This window comes from Nicotiana sylvestris, chromosome 4, assembly GCF_000393655.2.
Source record: "Nicotiana sylvestris chromosome 4, ASM39365v2, whole genome shotgun sequence".
Classification (NCBI taxonomy): Eukaryota; Viridiplantae; Streptophyta; class Magnoliopsida; order Solanales; family Solanaceae; genus Nicotiana; species Nicotiana sylvestris.
Window position 1 is genome coordinate 70736100 of NC_091060.1, and position 21693 is coordinate 70757792.

Consider the following 21693-nt stretch of genomic DNA (forward strand, 5'->3'; position numbering starts at 1 on the left):
TTCAGGGAATAACAGAACCCATTACTTTGCCAGTCATCAAGAAACCTTTTGGACTAGGTTTCAAACCTACTCCAGCAGACGAAGAGTGGGCAAAGAAAAGGAGAAATGAGGGTTGGAAGTTACCTCAACCACTGCCGGATTTATATGCAACTTTCATCAGGCCAAGGTACGTTGAAGAAGATGATGAGGTCTTCACAGCTGAGGAAATCGAGGAGATATGTGGGGCAATGAGGGAAATGCTCTACGAGGTCCACATGGTTCAACCAGGTGAAGGCACAAGCACTGCTGAGATGATGTACATGGGGCCAAACGCCAAACTCCAAAATTGGGAGGCCACGCCATTCCTGACTAGACGGAAGTCCGGGTAGACCTGTCCTGCCACCTTTCCTGTGTCACAAGTTATCTCCAGGACATAACTTGAACGTTTTCTTCTTTTTGTTGTTTTGAATCCCTAGTTGTAAACATTGTTGTCTTCCAACTTTCCAAAGAAAATAAAAAAAAATCATCATTGCTTTCCCATTCTTTCTTTTGTTCTAATTTTTTGTTATTTTGCCTTTTATCTTTCTTTTCAGTCCTAATAATGCGGCTTTAAATATGACATGCTTGCGGACTTCACGCCCAGATCACAATGAGCTATTTAACTGCGAATTAATGAACCCAGAACCAGAATATGATGCGGAAGAGGCTTTTAGGGAAATAAACCGAGAGTTGGAATATTTCGAGAATAAACCTAAGCCAAATCTGAATGACACTAAACCGGTAAATTTGGGAACCCCGGAAGAAATTCGGGAGACCAAAATAAGCATTCACACGGACAAGAAAACGCGAGAGGCAATAATTCAACTTCTTTTTGAATTTAAAGACGTGTTTGCTTGGTCATATGATGACATGCCGGGTCTAGGTGTTGATCTAGTGGTTCATAAATTGCCGATTCATCCTGATTGTCCTCCAGTTCAACAAAAGCAACGAAAGTTCAAAACTGAGGTCAGTGACAAGATTAAAGAGGAGATCACCAAACAATTGAAAACGGGAGTGATTCGGGTAGTCCAGTATACAACTTGGTTGGCAAATGTGGTTCCAGTACCGAAAAAGGACGGGAAAACTCGGGTATGTGTAGATTACCGAGATCTGAACAGAGCAAGTCCTAAAGATAATTTCCCACTGCCCAACATCCACATCCTCGTTGATAATTGCGCCAAGCACGAGATACAGTCTTTCGTAGATTGTTACGCTGGGTATCATCAGGTACTGATGGATGAAGAGGACGCCGAGAAAACTGCCTTCACCACGCCTTGGGGCACCTACTGCTACCGGGTCATGCCATTTGGTTTGAAGAATGCGGGGGCTACTTACATGAGGGCCATGACTGCCATTTTCCATGACATGATGCATCAGGAAATAGAGGTGTACGTGGATGATGTGATAGTCAAGTCCAGGACGCAGGATAATCACATCCAAGACTTGAGGAAATTCTTCGAGAGATTAAGGAAGTATGACTTGAAGCTAAACCCAGCCAAGTGCGCTTTCGGAGTTCCGTCGGGCAAACTTTTGGGCTTCATCGTAAGCAGGAGAGGTATCGAGCTAGATCCAACTAAGATAAAATCCATCAGAGATCTGCCTCCCCCAAGAACAAAGAAAGACGTGATGAGTCTTTTGGGCAGGTTGAACTACATCAGTCGGTTTATTGCCCAGCTGACAAGCACGTGTGAGCCCATATTCAAGCTGTTAAGGAAAGATGCGGCGATTAAGTGGACAACTGAGTGTCAAGAAGCCTTTGATAAAGTCAAAGAATACCTTTCGAATCCCCCGGTCTTGGTCCCTCCAGAACCGGGAAGGCCACTTTTCTTGTATCTAACAGTCTTGGAGAACTCTTTCGGCTGCGTCCTCGGGCAACATGACGTAACCGGAAAGAAAGAGCAAGCAATCTACTACTTGAGTAAGAAATTCACCGGCTACGAGGCCAAATACACACTGTTGGAAATGACATGTTGCGCTCTCACATGGGTTGCTCAAAAGCTGAGACATTATCTCCAAGCCCACACTACGTTCCTCATAAGCAGGTTGGATCATTTGAAGTATATATTTCAGAAACCAATGCCTACTGGGAGACTGGATAAATGGCAAATCTTGCTTACGGAATTCGACATAGTTTATGTCACTCGCACGACAATGAAAGCCCAGGCGTTAGCAGATCATTTGGCCGAAAATCCGGTCGATGAGGAATACCAGCCATTGGATACCTACTTTCCAGATGAAGAAGTAAACACCGTAGAAGTGATCTCGGAGGAAGCTCATGTTTGGAAGATGTTCTTTGACGGAGCCGTGAACGCCAAGGGCGTAGGGATTGGGGCAATTTTGATCTCGCCTTCTGGTCAGCATTATCCCGCCACAGCTAGACTTCGTTTCTTTTGCACAAATAATACAGCTGAGTATGAAGCTTGTATCATGGGCATGCATATGGTAATCGATCAGGATGTCGAAGACTTACTGATTATGGGAGATTCTGACCTGATCATCCGACAAGTCCAAGGTGAATGGGAAACTCGGGATGTCAAACTTATCCCTTACCGACAGCATGTGGAGGACCTTAGCAAGCGCTTTATGTCAATAGAGTTCAGGTATATTCTGAGATGCCACAATGAACTGGCAGATGCACTTGCTACTTTGGCTTCAATGCTACCCTACCCGGGCAACGCCCGCGTCGATCCTTTGGAAATCCAAATCAAGGAAAGACACGGTTACTGCAGTGTAATCGAGGCGGGATCAAATACGCAGCCTTGGTACCATGACATCAAGAAATTCCTGAAGACACAAGAGTACCCCGAGCACGCTACTGGAGATCAGAAGAGGACCATTAGGCGACATGCAAGTGGTTTCTTTCTAAGCGGTGAATTGTTATATAAGAGGACCCCGGACCTCAATCTCCTAAGATGTGTCGATATCGAGGAATCGAGAAAGATCATGCACGAAGTACACGCAGGTGTGTGCGGACCTCACATGAACGGGTATGTCTTAGCGAAGAAAATCCTTCGAGCAGGTTATTACTGGATGACCATGGAAAAAGATTGCTTTAGCTTTGTCCGGAAGTGTCATCAGTGTCAGGTGCACGGTGATTTGATTCATGCACCTCCCACGGAGTTGCATCCCATGTCCGCACCTTGGCCATTTGTCGCATGGGGCATGGACGTCATTGGACCAATCAAACCGAAGGCTTCAAATGGACACAGGTTTATACTGGTTGCCATCGATTACTTCACAAAATGGGTAGAAGCTGTCACTCTCAAGTCGGTCACTAAGAAAGCTGTGGTGGATTTTGTACACTCAAATCTTATCTGTCGTTTCGGTATTCCTGCGACTATCATTACAGATAATGCAGCAAACTTGAACAGTCACTTGATGGGAGATGTATGCGAGCAATTCAAGATAACGCATAGGAATTCCACTCCTTATCGGCCAAAAGCCAATGGTGCTGTGGAAGCGGCAAACAAAAACATCAAGAAGATTTTGAGGAAAACGATCCAAAGTTCCCGACAGTGGCATGAGCAGTTACCTTTTGCATTATTAGGGTACCGCACTACGGTACGCACATCGGTGGGAGCGACTCCTTATCTTTTGGTTTATGGGACCGAGGCTGTAATACCGGCAGAGGTAGAAATTCCTTCGCTTCGAATCATTGTCGAAGCAGAAATCGAAGACAGCGAGTGGGTTAAGGCTCGACTGGAGCAATTGACGTTGATTGATGAAAAGCGAATGGCCGCAGTTTGTCACGGACAGTTATACCAACGAAGGATGGCCCGTGCTTACAACAAGAAAGTCCGACCCCGGAATTTCGAAGTAGGTCAGCTGGTACTAAGGCGTATTCTGCCGCATCATGAGGAAGCAAAAGGGAAGTTCGCTCCAAATTGGAAAGGCCCATACATCGTAAGGAAGATATTGCCGAGAGGAGCATTGTATTTAGGCGATATCGAAGGAAATGACCCTGACACAGCAGTAAATGCAGATGCAGTCAAGAGATACTACGTCTAGATCATACTCCAGTGGTCCTGACACATTTGAAAATGGCGAAGGTTTTATCCCCCACTACTCCCAAACACTACCCAAACCTCTCTACAAAAAAAAAAGAAGAAGAATAAAAAATAAAAAAAAACAAAACAAAACATTGATTGAGGCCTGAACTACGTTTGACTTGATTCCGAAAGGATACGTAGGCAGCCTCTCCTTGAGGTTCAGTCACACCAACAATAAAATCCCATTCACCCTGAAATTGAAACCGGGGCACGTCGAGCAGTTTAGAAGTTAGTATCAGCTACCTCGCTTCACCAAGTACAAGCCTTCAAATCAATTACCAAAGATAGTGGGAAACCAATAAACATCATAAATGGAAACCGGCACACTCTGAGTTGAGAGAAATAAAATGAGAGAGTCTCGGCGGTGAAAACCTTTGGGCACCACGAGGCGACGGGAGAAGAGAAACCAAAATGAGAGAGCTTGTTTAGTAAAAACTCACAAACAGTGCTATCAAGCGATGACAGGAAGAGAAATGAGAGAGGTCAGCCAGCGAAAACCCGCAAAGGGCGCTGTTGGCCGAAAAAGAATGACTCCACCCCAAGGAGGTTTCGGCAAAGTTCCACCAGGTTTGGAATCACAGATCCGTTCTGGTTGAGGGAAACACAGGCTTAGGGAAAGTCAGGCGTCCAGTCCAAAGAGCGTGTCATGTCATTTAAAGCCAGCATTATCTTCCTCAGATAAGTCTTCCTCGTCCCGAAGGGGGCACTCCTTTTCTAAAATTCGTTTTCTCCTTTCTTTATTTCTCTTCGAATCCCTTTTGTGTTTTAACCCCAAGTTCAGGATACACCGGAAAGGGCAGGTGGCAGGTTTGTTTGCACGGAATCCCGTCTCATGAGGGAAAACGCCTCATTTCGTTGGTACGATTGCCCAAGCCTGATGAATCATGACGTTTGATGGTAAAGAGGAAAGAGAGAAATCTTCCCCAGTGAGTCCGCTTCGGACAAATCCCCACAGAGTCTCCCTCTGTACAAATCCCCACAGAGTCTCCCTTTGTACAATCTCCCACAGAGTCTCCCCAATATATATAAAAAAAAAAAAAATCCCCGTTGGAATCTCCTCAGCACAGCCCCAGCGAGTCCCTTTGTAAATATTCTCCAACAAGCTTACCCCAACGAACCCTGAGAAACTCGTTTTGAAACAAATACCAGCATGCCCCATTGTACAAAAATCCACACAAAGAATCCACTTTGTAAATATTCCCCCATAGGGTTTCCTTTGTACAAATCCCCACAAAATACATCCAATAAAATCCCCGTTGAGAACCTCCAAGCAAAATGGGACACAAAAAAAAAGAGAAAAGAAAAAAGAGCCTTACGAGGCAAATCATCACAGAATCTGGAAATACAAGCCTGAGCGGTCTAAAGGGTTTCGACATATGAATCAAGTCAATGGCGGGACTTCACAACAGAAATGAAGACGCAACAAAGCAACCGGGAACAATCAAGGTCACCAAACCGACCGTCATTTCCGAACTAACAATTGTTCTTTGTCTGAAAAGTTGAAACAGGTGTAATCCAAGACAACCGCGCAAGAAGCAGGTGTCGCCCAAAGAAGAAGGTACATGGGTACAAGAAATATTTTGGTAACAAGGAATTCACTCGAAAGGTAAGTTTCCACGAAACTCCCTTTTATCTTCTACTAAAACAAGAAAATTCAAAAAAAAGAGGTCGCTTAGTATTCTCGAACTTTGTCCCCAGCCAATCAGCATTAGGGTTTTAAACCCTTAACTGAACTTTTTCCTTTAATCAGCATTAGGGTTTTAAACCCTAAACTGAACTTTTTACCATTCAGCCAGCATTAGGGTTTTAAACCCTAAACTGAGCTTTTTCATGCAATCAGCATTAGGGTTTTAAACCCTAAACTGAATTTTTCCTTTAGTCAGCATTAGGGTTTTAAACCCTAAACTGAACTTTTTCCTTTAGTCAGAATTAGGGTTTTAAACCCTAAACTGAACTTTTTCCTTTAGTCAGCATTAGGGTTTTAAACCCTAAACTGAACTTTTTCCTTTCAGCCAGCATTAGGGTTTTAAACCCTAAACTGAGCTTTTCCATGCAATCAGCATTAGGGTTTTAAACCCTAAACTGAATTTTTCCTTTAGTCAGCATTAGGGTTTTAAACCCTAAACTGAACTTTTTCCTTTAGTCAGCATTAGGGTTTTAAACCCTAAACTGAACTTTTTCCTTTCAGCCAGCATTAGGGTTTTAAACCCTAAACTGAGCTTTTCCATGCAATCAGCATTAGGGTTTTAAACCCTAAACTAAATTTTTCCTTTAGTCAGCATTAGGGTTTTAAACCCTAAACTGAACTTTTTCCTTTAGTCAGCATTAGGGTTTTAAACCCTAAACTGAACTTTTTCCTTTCAGCCAGCATTAGGGTTTTAAACCCTAAACTGAGCTTTTCCATGCAATCAGCATTAGGGTTTTAAACCCAAAACTGAATTTTTCCTTTAGTCAGCATTAGGGTTTTAAACTCTAAACTGAACTTTTTCCTTTAGTCAGCATTAGGGTTTTAAACCCTAAACTGAACTTTTTCCATTCAGCCAGCATTAGGGTTTTAAACCCTAAACTGAGCTTTTCCATGTAATCAGCATTACGGTTTTAAACCATAAACTGAATTTTCCTTTTAGTCAGCATTATGGTTTTAAACCCTAAACTGAACTTTTTCCATTCAGCCAGCATTAGGGTTTTAAACCCTAAACTGAGCTTTTCCATGTAATCAGCATTAGGGTTTAAAACCATAAACTGAATTTTCCTTTTAGTCAGCATTAGGGTTTTAAACCCTAAACTGAACTTTTTCCATTCAGCAAGCATTAGGGTTTTAAACCCTAAACTGAGCTTTTTCATGCAATCAGCATTAGGGTTTTAAACCCTAAACTGAATTTTTCCTTTAGTCAGCATTAGGGTTTTAAACCCTAAACTGAGCTTTTTCCTTTAGTCAGCATTAGGGTTTTAAACCCTAAACTGAACTTTTTCCTTTCAGCCAGCATTAGGGTTTTAAACCCTAAACTGAGCTTTTCCATGCAATCAGCATTAGGGTTTTAAACCCTAAACTGAATTTTTCCTTTAGTCAGCATTAGGGTTTTAAACCCTAAACTGAACTTTTTCCTTTAGTCAGCATTAGGGTTTTAAACCCTAAACTGAACTTTTTCCTTTCAGCCAGCATTAGGGTTTTAAACCCTAAACTGAGCTTTTCCATGCAATCAGCGTTAGGGTTTTAAACCATAAACTGAATTTTCCTTTTAGTCAGCATTATGGTTTTAAACCCTAAACTGAACTTTTTCCATTCAGCCAGCATTAGGGTTTTAAACCCTAAACTGAGCTTTTCCATGTAATCAGCATTAGGGTTTAAAACCATAAACTGAATTTTCCTTTTAGTCAGCATTAGGGTTTTAAACCCTAAACTGAACTTTTTCCATTCAGCAAGCATTAGGGTTTTAAACCCTAAACTGAGCTTTTTCATGCAATCAGCATTAGGGTTTTAAACCCTAAACTGAATTTTTCCTTTAGTCAGCATTAGGGTTTTAAACCCTAAACTGAGCTTTTTCCTTTAGTCAGCATTAGGGTTTTAAACCCTAAACTGAACTTTTTCCTTTCAGCCAGCATTAGGGTTTTAAACCCTAAACTGAGCTTTTCCATGCAATCAGCATTAGGGTTTTAAACCCTAAACTGAATTTTTCCTTTAGTCAGCATTAGGGTTTTAAACCCTAAACTGAACTTTTTCCTTTAGTCAGCATTAGGGTTTTAAACCCTAAACTGAACTTTTTCCTTCAGCCAGCATTAGGGTTTTAAACCCAAAACTGAGCTTTTCCATGCAATCAGCGTTAGGGTTTTAAACCCTAAACTGAATTTTCCTTTTAGTCAGCATTAGGGTTTTAAACCCTAAACTGAACTTTTTCCTTTCAGCCAGCATTAGGGTTTTAAACCCTAAACTGAGCTTTTCCATGCAATCAGCGTTAGGGTTTTAAACCCTAAACTGAATTTTCCTTTTAGTCAGCATTAGGGTTTTAAACCCTAAACTGAACTTTTTCCTTTCAGCCAGCATTAGGGTTTTAAACCCTAAACTGAGCTTTTCCATGTAATCAGCATTAGGGTTTTAAACCCTAAACTGAATTTTCCTTTTAGTCAGCATTAGGGTTTTAAACCCTAAACTGAACTTTTTCCATTCAGCCAGCATTAGGGTTTTAAACCCTAAACTGAGCTTTTCCATGTAATCAGCATTAGGGTTTTAAACCCTAAACTGAATTTTCCTTTTAGTCAGCATTAGGGTTTTAAACCCTAAACTGAACTTTTTTCCTTTCAGCCAGCATTAGGGTTTTAAACCCTAAACTGAGCTTTTCCATGCAATCAGCATTAGGGTTTTAAACCCTAAACTGAATTTTTCCTTTAGTCAGCATTTAGGGTTTTAAACCCTAAGCTGAACCTTTCCCCAGCTAGTCGGTATTAGGGCTCCAACCCTGAACTGAACATTTTTATCTTCCTTCATCAATTTTATGAACTTCCTGGCGAATAATTAACGAAATTTTCCTAGTGAAACTGGGGCAGAAAATTTCGTTCGTTTGTTTGTTTTCTCCCGCAGGTCTAACCTCGAGCCACATGGATCGAAATGACCCATGAGATGAGTCCTGGTTCGGAATCAACGAAGAAAAAGAAGAAAAAAGAGAGAAGATGTCCCGAGATATTGGAGTAAATGGAAGGCAAATTGACTCCAACATTTGGTTAAGGTCCTGAACCCTGCCAATCGCGTCTCACTCAGTATCCCAGAGATTAAACAAGTCCTCGCAACTCGCAAGCATCAAGATTCAGATCGGAGTCTACAAGCAGAATCAGCTAAGACCCAAGATCAAGTCGTAAAAGAATCATAGATAGGAATCTTGTAACTAGCAGTTGACATGCATATAAGTAGTTAGTTCAGTTTCCAATTTTCGTTTGGTTGTAATAAGGCGGTCAGTGACGCAGCAGTGACAACAGCAACAGCAGTAGCAGCAAGCATTGCAATCCCATGGTAGTCCCAGCTACCAAAACTTCCCGAACTACATTGACCTGATTCCTGTTTAGCCCAGGATATGTAGGAAATCTTTGAAGCAAGATTCGGTCAGATCTTTCAAAAAATGTGTTTCACACGGAGTAGTCCATAGGCAAAAAATCGCTCATACACGCTCACTTTATCTTTGCACGAAAACTCTTTGTGTTTCCGAACAAAGAGGGGCAGCTGTGAGCACGTGATTTTTGTTTCGCACGACAATCGCTCCAAAAGAAATAAAAAATAATAATAATTGGCCCTGCTGTACAATTTTTGGATTTTTACATGGCACTTCGTTAATTGTTTATGACTTTGGCCCATTTTTACTTTATTAAAACAAAATACAAAAAATGTGTGTGTCATGCATAATTCGAACCGTAATCCGGTCGTTAAATAGAAAATCATAAATAGGCATCTTCGTCCGTGATTTTATTTTGTTTGATTTTACCTGTTTTGAAATATTTTAGTGTGTGTGCAAATAATTGTATTGAGTGTGTATTTAATTTTAATTTGATTTTGCTTAGTTTTGTTTTTAAAATAAATAAGAAAAAGAAATAAAAATAATAAAAAGATCCCTTCTTCTTCCGGATTGGGCCAATTTATTAAAATTGGCCCAAACAAACAATGCACAAAAACCAGGCCTACCCGGTCCAGTCCCAGCTAAACACCAAAGCGTCCAAACGACGTCGTGTTAATCCAGGTCGATCTGGGCCGTTGATCTCAAATTGATCAACGGTCAAGATCGATTCCCCACAACCCACTGAGGAACCCGACCCGTTGCCACCCGGACCAACCCAAACCCTTTACCCTCGAAACGACACCGTTCCACTTAAGCCCTCGGATCCAGACCGTAGATCTAGATTGATCTAACGGCTGAGATCAACCCACCCATTCCATATATAAGCCCTTTAACCTTACCCTGCCCCCATCTGATACCCCAGCTCCCGTCTTCACCATCTTCCCCATCAAACCCTAGAGCCGCCCCTGTATCCTTCACCATGAAAACCGGCGGCACGGACGCCGGTGACCTTGCCCTTAACACCATAGAAACCCCGTGCCGTCCTGAACCCAAATCTACCAACCACACACCTCGAATCCTATCCCACCTTCTCGAATCTTCATTTGAAGATTCGAGTCGGAACCTAATCTACACCGATCTGCCTTAAATTCATACCAGACACTCCCCAGACCCCCCTCGTGACCAAACCATACTTGGTTTGGTCCGAATCTGACCAGGGAAGCATGAATCCCGGATCTAGTTTTCGAACCTTAGGGTTCCTCGTCACTGGTCCGTTGTTTTGTTCAAACCAAAGGATTAAGGTCTAATGGACCTTAATCGAAGTGTTTCTCACCTGAGAAACACTTCGATTAAAGCCCGTTCAGCCTTAAGAAAGGTCTGTCCAAATCCGAGTTCAAGACTTTTGATTTTTCGAGTTTTAAGGTGAGTTTGCTTTCTTTCCTTTACTTGTTTTAGTCCGTGTGATTTGTTTTAAAAGCTGTTCATGATTGTTGAAGTCTGTTTTGTTTTGAGTTTCTATTAACTGTATCCTGTCCACTTTGCCTGAACCTTTGTTGTTTGATTGAGTGTCTTTTTCTACTTGTCCTGATAGTGTGTATGTATGTATTTGTTGTGCAATTAGTTGAATTCCAAATTTGTACTGATTAACTGATTCCTCGAAGCACAATTCTGCTCAGTCAATATAATGCGAACCTTGTGTGATACTGTTAAATGTCGGATTTTTGGCTACGATTGTATGTGTTATAACTAATATAGTCGAGTCGACATGTGTCGTCAATTAGTTTCAACTGTCTGAACAAAAATAAATCGATTTGCTTCTGTTGAACATTGCCTGAATCAATTAAGAACCAAGTTCAGTTACTTATAGTTGTTAATATGATTTCAGAAACCTAAGGCTTGGTCTGTAATTGAAATCTGAGTTGATGGCATGTGCACTTGTGCACAGCATGTGCATTGTGCACAGCCTGGTTCCTGCATAAAAGAGCTTTTGATTTAAAAATGGTTTGACAGCATATGCTGTCAGATATATTCTACTGCCCATACTTTGCTTTAGTTTAAGAAATATTAAACCTTTTAAAGGGTAGAACTGCCAGGTAATGATGGGGTTTAATACTTAAATAGCTAAAGTAGAACTGAAAAGAAGATGGGCACATGGGAAGGGTTTTCTTTTAACTTATCAGGCTGTAAAAGGGGTAATGGAAGGCTTATAAAAGGGGGCACATACAGAGATAAAGAGGAGACTGGAGGACTGTGGGATTTTCTGGGGAAAGAGCTAAAATACATACAGATATAGACATACAGATATAGGGAGAAGAACACCGTGAGGAATAATTTGAAAGAAAGAGAGGGTGATACACATTGAGAGATATACACACACACACATAGAAACAGACATTGACAAGAACAGAGTGATTTGAGGGGAGAACATTTTGAGAATTAAAGTGAGGAAAACAGAAAACTGGAAAAGAATTCTCTTTGATGACACAGACAGGCAGGATCAGAAATTACATCTTTTGATTGCTGTTTTGATTTCACTAGTCTTGACCTGTTTGTGCAACATTGATTTCTTCCAAATCCCAGCTGAGTCTGCTTGATTGTTGTCGTTTTACTCGAAGACTTGGTCTAGTTGAGTATTCCCAGTTGAGGTCTTGACCCACTTCAATTATTTTGTGTGTTTGTTGCTGCTGCTATTCTGTCCCTGTTGCTGCTGCTATTCTATGTCCTGCTGCTACTGTTAATTCTGTTTCCTGCTGCTGCTGATTTCCCTATCTTCTTCCTCTTCTCCTTTGCATTTTCAGTGTTTCTAGGTACACATTTCAAATCCCACTTTGGTGTTAACTGTAACAGTTCCAAAGCATGAGATGAAAGGAGTTTTGAAGAAAGTTTAGATGTCTGTTTTTGTAATGCTCATGGCATATTGACTTCTCTGTATAAATTGATTAATGTGCAATTCAATAGCAAAAAAAATCTAGTTAGTTAATACTTAACTGAGTTTCAGCCTCTTATATCTTAGTTCATAGATGTTTGTTGACATGAGTTAAGTAATAGTACAATACGTAGAATTGTACAAATATTTGGCATAGTTACTGACTGGATTCCTGTTTAGTTATAACAATATGCATAGGATAAAATGCTTCCACCTTCACAATGATGCTCTGTTTTATTTCAGTTTCTTTCATCAGAAATCCGCTAGGCAGTATATAGGAGCACGTTCGAACCCCCCAGTGGTAATAGTGTCTAGTGGGTTAATTCCCTTAATCTAGCCTAAATGAGTCTAATTCGATTCAAGAGATGTTTTGTATATAAGCATAGCATTTTGTCATGTAATTTCTTTGTCAAATTAGAACATTTCTCATAAAGTATGACGTTTTTTTTATAAATAATTAATCAGAAAGTAATAAGAATTAGGCCCAAAGCATATACTTGAATCAACACGTATCTTCCTTTTTCCTATTTTAGACTAAACATAACAAAGATGTAGTCTCTGCAGGTTTATCCTTTTAAATAAAATGAGGCGAGCCTCGACAAACAAAATGCACAAGCTGCGGGGCCCTCTAAACGTATATATTAAACTACTTAGAATTCGGGACAGGCCGTTTAGCGAATTTTACGGCCTTCCTAAAATAACAATACGCTAGTTGCTTTAGGCGCGCCTTTAATGATCTAACCTTCTTAAACATGGGTGCACATTGATGTTGATCCAAATTCAAATCTCAACGGAGTCTAAATGTGTTAACAACTACGGGTGCATTGATTGTGACGTGGTTCGAGATGCATTTTCACGACGTTGCAATTCTATAAAAATAAATGATAATAATAAAAGCGGTTTAAATCTAATAAAAAGCACATAAGTCACAACATGTATTTAAATCAGATGTTTAGCCATTATAACAATTTAAGCGACCGTGCTAGAACCACGGGATTCGAGGGTGCCTAACACCTTCCCTTGGGTCAACAGAATTCCTTACTTAGAATTTCTGGTTCGCAGACTTCATTTGGAAAAGTCGAAAATTTCCTCGATTTGGGATTCAAGATAAACCGGTGACTTGGGACACCAAAAGCCAAACCTTTCCCAAGTGGCGACTCTGAATTAAATAAATAATCTCATTTCGAATATTGTCACTTAAATTGGAAAAACTCCACCCGCGCATCTTACCCTTCGGGGCCGTGCGCGCAAAAAGGAGGTGTGACATAAGGCATATTGCATCATGTTCCCACTAAATCCCTTACTTGAAATGATGCTCGATGACACCTTTCTCAAATCATGGCTAATTCACGAGCATCACTTAGTTCAAAAATTGATATAACACATGACGATGTAATCTGATCATCGATAACAGACTCCCCCATTTGGCTCGATGCCATAGATCACATCGTTAGAAATCTACAGTACCATTCCTTCATATTTGCATCGGCCCCTCACTATTAATCAACTGAATACTTCATAAATTTATACAACACTAGTCATAAAATTCTCCGAAGACACTACCGAGTACATACTCATCCTTGTGACAATCAAGCTGGCTTCCTCAAATTCTCAGAAATGATAAGATATGCATTCTACTAAATAAAAGCCTCATACAAAACACATGACCTAGAATCTTCACATAGGAGATAACCCATTGGCCAGACTCAAATCAACACCTTCTCATGACCCCATTATGGTCACAACAACTAGGCGACCAATTAATCCTCCTGAGTCTACACTCGTTGCCAAGATATAAAAATTCGCTTCATTCCACAAATGAACAACTAGAAATCTACCAACACATTAGTATCAAAGTCTGTACAACACATCGTGATAGAAATCAAACATCCACAACCCTTCACAACCCATCTGCAACATCAAAAGCTGTTCGTGCATGTTGATACTTGATGCTCAATATTACATACAAACAAATAGGAAGAGAGAAGGGAAGTTCCTAAATGACCTGTAGCATCTCGAAGATAGGTATAGACGTCATTATACCGATCCACAAGACTCTACTAGATATTTGCTCATGACTCGTAGAACCTAAAAATCTAGTGCTCTGATACCAACTTGTCACGACCCAAAATTTCACTAAGTCGTAATGACACCTAACCTAACCTAACATGCTAGGTAATCCAAATATTATAAGTTACAACTAAACTAAGAAATCAACAATATATACAATAAAAACTACAATTGAATTTGATACAATTACCCCAAGGACTAGTGGTACAAGTCATGAGCTACTATAATTTAGATTAACAAAATTGATATGAAGAATAAATACAATATCTATTTGAAGTTTATTTAAACAGAACATAAATCGTAAACTAACACGAACAAAAGGTATCTTGAATCTGGAACGCGGGTACGTCTTTAATGCATGGCTTCTCCTTCCACAGCTACACATCTCCAAGATCTTCAAGCAAGGTATAGAAGTGTAGTATGAGTACAACTAACCCCATGTACTCAGTAAGTATCATGATTAACCTTGAAGAAGTAGTATCGAGGTCTTAACTTAAAGATACTCACTTACTATGTACCTTTGCAGATAATAAGCAGAAGAAACAAGGAAAGATATATGTCGAATAATGGTAAGAGCATCAACTGGAGAGCTACGAGGGAAGTTAACAGACATGGTAAACCATACATAAACTCATAAGCATTTCTGCGAAGGAAACAATAATCACGATGTGCGCACAAGGATCATAACCTAACATCACTAGCGGACACCGTTGAGGTGTGCAACCCCATCCTAATCTCAATTAACACTATTGCAGCATGCAACCCGATCCCAATATCAATAAACACTATTTGTGGAGTACAACTCGATCCTGATATTAATAAACACTATTATGACGTGCAATTCGATACCGATATCAATAAATATTATTGCGGCATGCAACCTGATCCTAATATATTATAATATCATATAAAATGGCAACAATGATCAAACACGGGAAAAGTTTACAATGTAATACTAAAAAAACGAGCACGCGATATTCAACTAGGTATTACAACTTAAACAGAGTAAGATGAGCAGTCCAATATCAAAATCTAGTCTATCATATATAATGACAAGGATTCCACAAAACATAACACACAACCAATCTAAACATTCACCCAATCCGATTAAGCAAAAGAGAGTAAAACATGAAACGAGTAAAAATACTTGTTAAATAAGAACATGGATCAAATGAAGGCATTTAATATATGAAATCATGTAGCAAGTAAAGACATTTAATAGATGAAGGCATAAGGTAAGTGAAAGCATATACTAAGTGAAGACATGAATCATGTGAAAGCATGTAGTGAGTGAAGACATGTAGCATGTTAAGGCATCTAACAAGTAAATCACGTGACAATTAGAGGCATGTAACATGTATGGGCTAATAACAAGTATATGCATTAATTTGAAGAAGACATCTAGCAGAAGTAAATAAAGAAAAAACGTAAGTGTAATAGTAACAGACAAGGTAAAGACATAACTATAACAATACAGGCCAAAGGAAAAACACAGAGGTAACTACACAAGAAACTCAAAAGGAAGGTATCAATCAAAACATCAAACATTAATAAAAATTAAAGTAAAAGGGCATGTAAGTGCTTAACAAATGAGTAATCATAACAGAAAATCCAACTTTCATTCTTTTTGCATGGTAATAATCAACAAATCAATCTCATTTCAAACCGCACAGAATTACTCTTCGTGTCAACATCATTTCAACCGCACAGAAATACACATCGTACCAAACATAGCGCTAATGCCCCAATCACCATCTCTTATTACGAATAAAGAAGCTCGAGTAGCATGACATTAACATGTATGGATATAGGTTCCTGATACTACGATCAAGTGTAAGTATGCAAATAAATCTCGAAAACATCACATTAAATCCTTTTTAAGATATCATATGTTCTAACATAATTTCTAATAGTAGATAGTTGAGTTAGTTAGTCATCCAATTAAATGAAGCTTAGGTTAAGTGATCATCATGTTCAACAAAAGCATATAGAAGCATATAATTTCCCCTTCCGAGCATGGAGACCATGGAACATGCATATACACTAGTCACCCCGTATGTGCATCACCCCCGAATATAGCAAATAATATCAATTAGTGGGAAAAGGTTCCTCCAACAAAGCTAGGCAAGAGACATACCTCATTCCGGAACACAATCAATATTCAACCACGGGTTTTTATTTAGAACAAGCCTCCAAACCAATCAAATCTAACCAAAAAGCATTTAGACAATTCAAAATAAGCTTTACAGACTACCCACAAGTGAAAAATATTCAATCTTTAACTAAATTGAAAAACATAAACCTGAACCTACATGGTCGAAATTTAAGATTCTGACCAAATCTCGATTACCCATTAACCCTTGAGCCTGAATATATAATATTTTTTCGAAATTCGACCTCAATTTATGGTTTATATCTTAATTTTACAAAATTTGTAAAATCTACCCAAAACCTCTATTTCTACTTTGAAAACCATAGATTTGATATTAAAATTCATGAAAAAGTAGTTGAAATTGATTGAAAACTAGTAACGATGCTTACCAATGAATTTGGGAAGCAAATTCTCTTCAAAACCGTCTCTATTGACTTTAGAGTTGAAAAATAGTTTAAATGAGCTATGTCCCGAAATTTTCCTGTTTTACCCTACTGCAGATATCTTGTTCGCAATTGCGACCATCGCAAAAGCAAACCACTGATTGCAAATGCGATTAGTGTCCCAACTGTGCAGTAGTCGCAAATGCGACATTTCCTTTGCATTTGCGAATTCTACCTGTTCACAATTGCAGACACAGAAGTCGCAAAAGCGAAGGAGCCCAAATTCCGCGAGGGTCGCAAATGTGACCCATCTTCCGCAAATGTGATACTCCCACCAGTTGCAAATGCAATGTTATCTTCCCAAAAGCGAAGTCCTCATCCCCCAGCAACCGCCGCAAATGCGAGCATGACTTTGCAAAAGCGAAGATCTTATTTGCGAGCAAGTGTTTTCATTTGCGAGACTTGCAGCCCAGCTGCACCAGATTTGGCTTCAGCAATTCATTAATTTCCTTCTAAAACATATTCAAAACTCACCCGAGCCCCTCGGGTAGGGGTGTTCACGATTCGGTTTAGCCGGTTTTTGATTAAAACCAAAACCAAACTAATTTAATCGGTTTTCAAAATTTTAAAACCAAAACCAAACCAAATTACATACAAACCATCGGTTTAGTTCGGTTTGGTTCGGTTTTTCGGTTCCTAGTAAGCTAATGATAAGTCGATAATAGTAAAACAACACTAGACAACAATCTGAAAATAATTTGCTAAATTTATGTTTTTTATATATTTATTTCGGAACTGAAAGTTTATTTACCTGTTTATACGAAAAAATGAACAAAAAACAAACTAAAAGTTTACTTTCTCAGGCTTTAGCTACTATAGTCTTGCAATTTGAGTTTGCTTTCTTTACTCTTGTCGTAGATTTTTTTTTCTAACTCTTTTATTAGGAAAAAGTATGTGTGTAGGTTAGAGAATTGGATTCTCTTAAGGAAAAGAAAATTGGCAGATTCCTATTCTTTTGGGCTTAGGCAATCTTTTAAGATATAAGTAGGATAAATCAAAATTCAAAATTATAATTAAAATGCATAAAGTATTTAAAATTATTTACAAAAAGATATTATATCATATATCAATAATTATTCATATTTTTATATAATTAATCGGTTCGGTTCGGTTTTTTCGGTTTTTTATAATAGAACCAAAATCAAACCAAATATTATCGGTTTTTAAAATTTAAAACCAATCCAAATCAAGAAAAAATATCGGTTTACTTAATCGGTTTGGTTCGGTTTTCGGTTTGAATCGGTTTTCTGTCAAACCGTGAACAACCCTACCCTCGGGCTCTAATTCGAACATGCACACAAGTGTAATAACATCATATAAACTCGTTCCCTCACTCAAATCACCAAAATAATATCAAACAACAAGATTTGATCGTCAAAACTCTAGAATTTTCAAGTTTAAAACTCATTTTTCCAACTTTTCAAATAATGCACCGAAATGGTCTCGAGTCACCTGGGACCCCAACCAAACATACGTACAAGTTCAAAATTATCACAATTGTCAAAACATTGATCCGTGATTGTTTACCAAAAATCACATTTTCTTTAAAAATTCACAATTTAATTTTTCGAAAATCTACCCGAACCACACACGCAAGTTATAAATTATCAAATAGAGCTATGAAAAGTCTCGTAATCACATTTTCTTTAAAAATTCACAATTTAAATTATCAAATAGAGCTATGAAAAGCTAGTACTCAAAACAACAGGTCGGCCCGTTATAATATTTTGTAAGCTGCTAATGAAAAGTGAATGCATGATATTCAAGTATGTGTGGAAATAAAACGTGAAAAACATAATTTTTGAATGATTCATAACTTTGTTATGCACACTTTATCTTTTCAAAAGAAAATTTGCGCAGTTAATTAGTTACAATATTTATGTATAGTTGAAGTTGAAATATATCATAGTAACATATTAGTGTGAGTACACAACTTGATTTCAAGAACCTTCTAGTTATCACATGTACAATCAAAATTATACTGTTGATCAAAGGGAAAGGAGTGAGTAGGGAAATTATAAGTAAGAAAAAGTTGGTGCATTTTTTTATTTTTTTTGTAAAAGTTAAGCATCGTATTAGTTGCACTAGAAAAATCAAATGATTTAAAATAGTAGAGAGATGCCCCCATGCAGGATCGAACTGCAGACCTTCAGTTTACAAGACTGACGCTCTACCACTGAGCTATAAGGGCTCTTTCTCTACGAAAGAATTTAGTTTAATTTTGAAGTCATGTCTTTCATATAGCCCTTAGTCAAATACCGCTATTATTTCCAAGTAAATGTCAAAACGGTGTGTTATTCTTCTAGAAAATGTAAAAATGCTATGCCACCTCAACGTTCTGGGACTGTTCTATATGTATGACGTCATCGTAACCTTTACATTTCATTTTCCTAGGCTTCTGAGCAAAATTTAGGTAAATGATGCAATTAGTAGGACTTTGGCTAAATACTGCCACCAGAACTGTGTAAAGTTGACACAAATTCATGCTAGCTATTTAACCAGATATATATATTTGTAAACATGTCGGATATCTGTTATCCATGGAGTAGTATATTTGAGTTGTAATTGTTATCCCCACATACACAAATATATATATATATATATATATATATATATATCACATCATGTAATTAGTGATGGAGTCGGAATTTTCGCTAAGCGGTTCAAAAAAGAAAAAGTTAAAAAATTAAAAAAGATTATGGCAAATGTGAATTAAACCAACGATCTCGCAAAGATTTTGAACCCCCTTGACCACTGAGCTATGCTTTTGGGCTTTGTCATTGTCATGAGGATTCAAAATATAACATATAGAGGTATAAGACAGATTTAACCTTATATGTAAAATATAATTTTTCAACTAAAGGGTGTTGCGGAAGCCAAATGTATATAGTGTGAATGAGTCACAACTACTATACCAAAAATTATGACAGCCACCAAATAATAAATAAGACAATAAAGCAATCTAAAAGGAACACCAGAATTTACGAGGTTCGACCAATTTTGCCTACTTCCTCGGACACAACCAATATTCTATTCCACTCCAAAAATACAAGTGAAATAATACTAAAGAGAGAAGATACAAATGTCTTAAGAAGACAAGAAGGAAAATGAGAGGTGTTTTTAAATCCTAAACATTAGGCCTTCTTTTATAGGGTGAAATTCTCCCCCAAATGAAGTTCCCCACCAATGTGGGATGAACTTTTGACATATTCAACAAATCTCCACCTTGGCAAAGTTCCACATCTTCAATTTTCTCTTACTAACAAATTTTGGTTGTGTCTTCATCTTCAATCTTCAGTGTTCAACAATTTTGATCAAATCCAAACAATGTTGAAACCTGACCGCAGTCACCACTTTTGCCAGTAAATTAGCAAGATTCTCCGTAGTATGAATTTTCTTCACAGTGACTCCACCTTCTTCTATGATTTCTCGTACGAAATGATACCGAACATCAAAGTGCTTCGTCCTTGCATGATAAACTTGGTTCTTCGCTAATTGAATAGCACTTTGACTATCACAAAAATTGTGATACTTTTTTGTCCAATACTAAGCTCTTTTAGCAACCCCTGAAGCCAAATTGCCTCTTTCACAACCTCTGTAATAGCCATGTACTCTGCCTCTGTTGTAGACAAAGCAACTGTTGACTGCAAAGTAGACTTCCAACTAACTGGTGCCTTTGCAAAAGTAAACACATAACCAGTAGTTGATCTTCGTTTGTCCAGATCACCCGCAAAATCTGAGTCACAATATCCAACTACAGACTGATTGTCTTCCTGCTCAAAAACTAACCCGACATCTACAGTATTATGAATATACCGTAGAATCCACTTCACAGCTTGCCAATGCTCCTTCCCTGGATTGTGCATATATCTGCTAATAACTCCAACAGCTTGTGAAATGTCAGGCCTTGTGCAAACCATTGCATACATCAAGCTACCAACAACATTTGCGTATGGTACCTTTGACATATACTCTCGTTCAGCTTCATCCATTGGCGACATAGTAGTACTTAGCTTAAAATGGGGAGCAAGTGGAGTACTAACTGGCTTAGTCTTGTCATCTATGCCAAAACGTTGTAGTACTCTCTTCAAATATTCTTTCTGAGATAAACAGAGTTTCTTTGAACGTCTATCTCTAATTATCTCCATGCCAAGAATTTTCTTTGCCTCACCCAGATCCTTCATCTCGAACTCCTTCTTCAGTTGAATCTTCAACTTATCAATTTCTTCCGAATTCTTGGAAGCTATCAACATATCATCAACATATAGGAGAAGATATACAAAGGAACCATCTTCAAGCTTGAGCAAATACACACAATGATCGTATTTGCTTCTCTTGTACCCTTGCCGCAACATAAACTTGTCAAATCGCTTGTACTATTGTCTAGAAGATTGTTTCAATCTACAATAATTTTTCAAGTTTGCATACCATATTTTCTTTTCCAGCAACTTTGAATCCTTCTGGCTGAGTCATGTAGATTTCTTCCTCCAAGTTTCCATGTAAAAATGCAGTTTTTACATCCATTTGAACTAGTTCCAAATCCAACTGTGCTACCAAAGCCAACATAATTATAATAGAGGAATATTTTACAACTGGGGAAAACACTTCATTGTAATCAATTCCCTCCTTTTGAGCATATCCTTTGATCACCAATCTTGCTTTGTAGCGAACATCTTCTTGGTTGGGAAATCCTTCTTTCTTTGCAAATACCCATTTGCACACAATTGCTTTCTTTCCCTTCGGGAGATTGGCCAATCTCCATGTATGATTCTGATGAAAGGGTTGTATTTCATCATTCATGGCAATCCTCCACTTTTCTTCTTCTGAACTTTGGACTGCGTCTTTATAAGTGGTAGAAACATCATCAACTACAATTGAGGCAGCACAAGCAACCGTCTCTATAAGACGAACATGTTTTGTTATTGTCCTTTTTGGCCTGCTAGTTGTTATTGATTCAAGTTGTTGTTGAGGTTCCTGAGTTGGAATCTCCCTCTCT

The 21693-nt window shown here is 38.5% G+C and overlaps 1 non-coding gene across 1 annotated transcript; it reads right to left on the reverse strand.

The window, feature by feature from the left end:
* Positions 1–18816: 18816 nt before the first annotated feature.
* On the reverse strand, positions 18817–18888 carry TRNAT-UGU (transfer RNA threonine (anticodon UGU)). The gene has a single exon. It is a non-coding gene; the product is annotated as a tRNA-Thr (tRNA).
* Positions 18889–21693: the final 2805 nt, after the last annotated feature.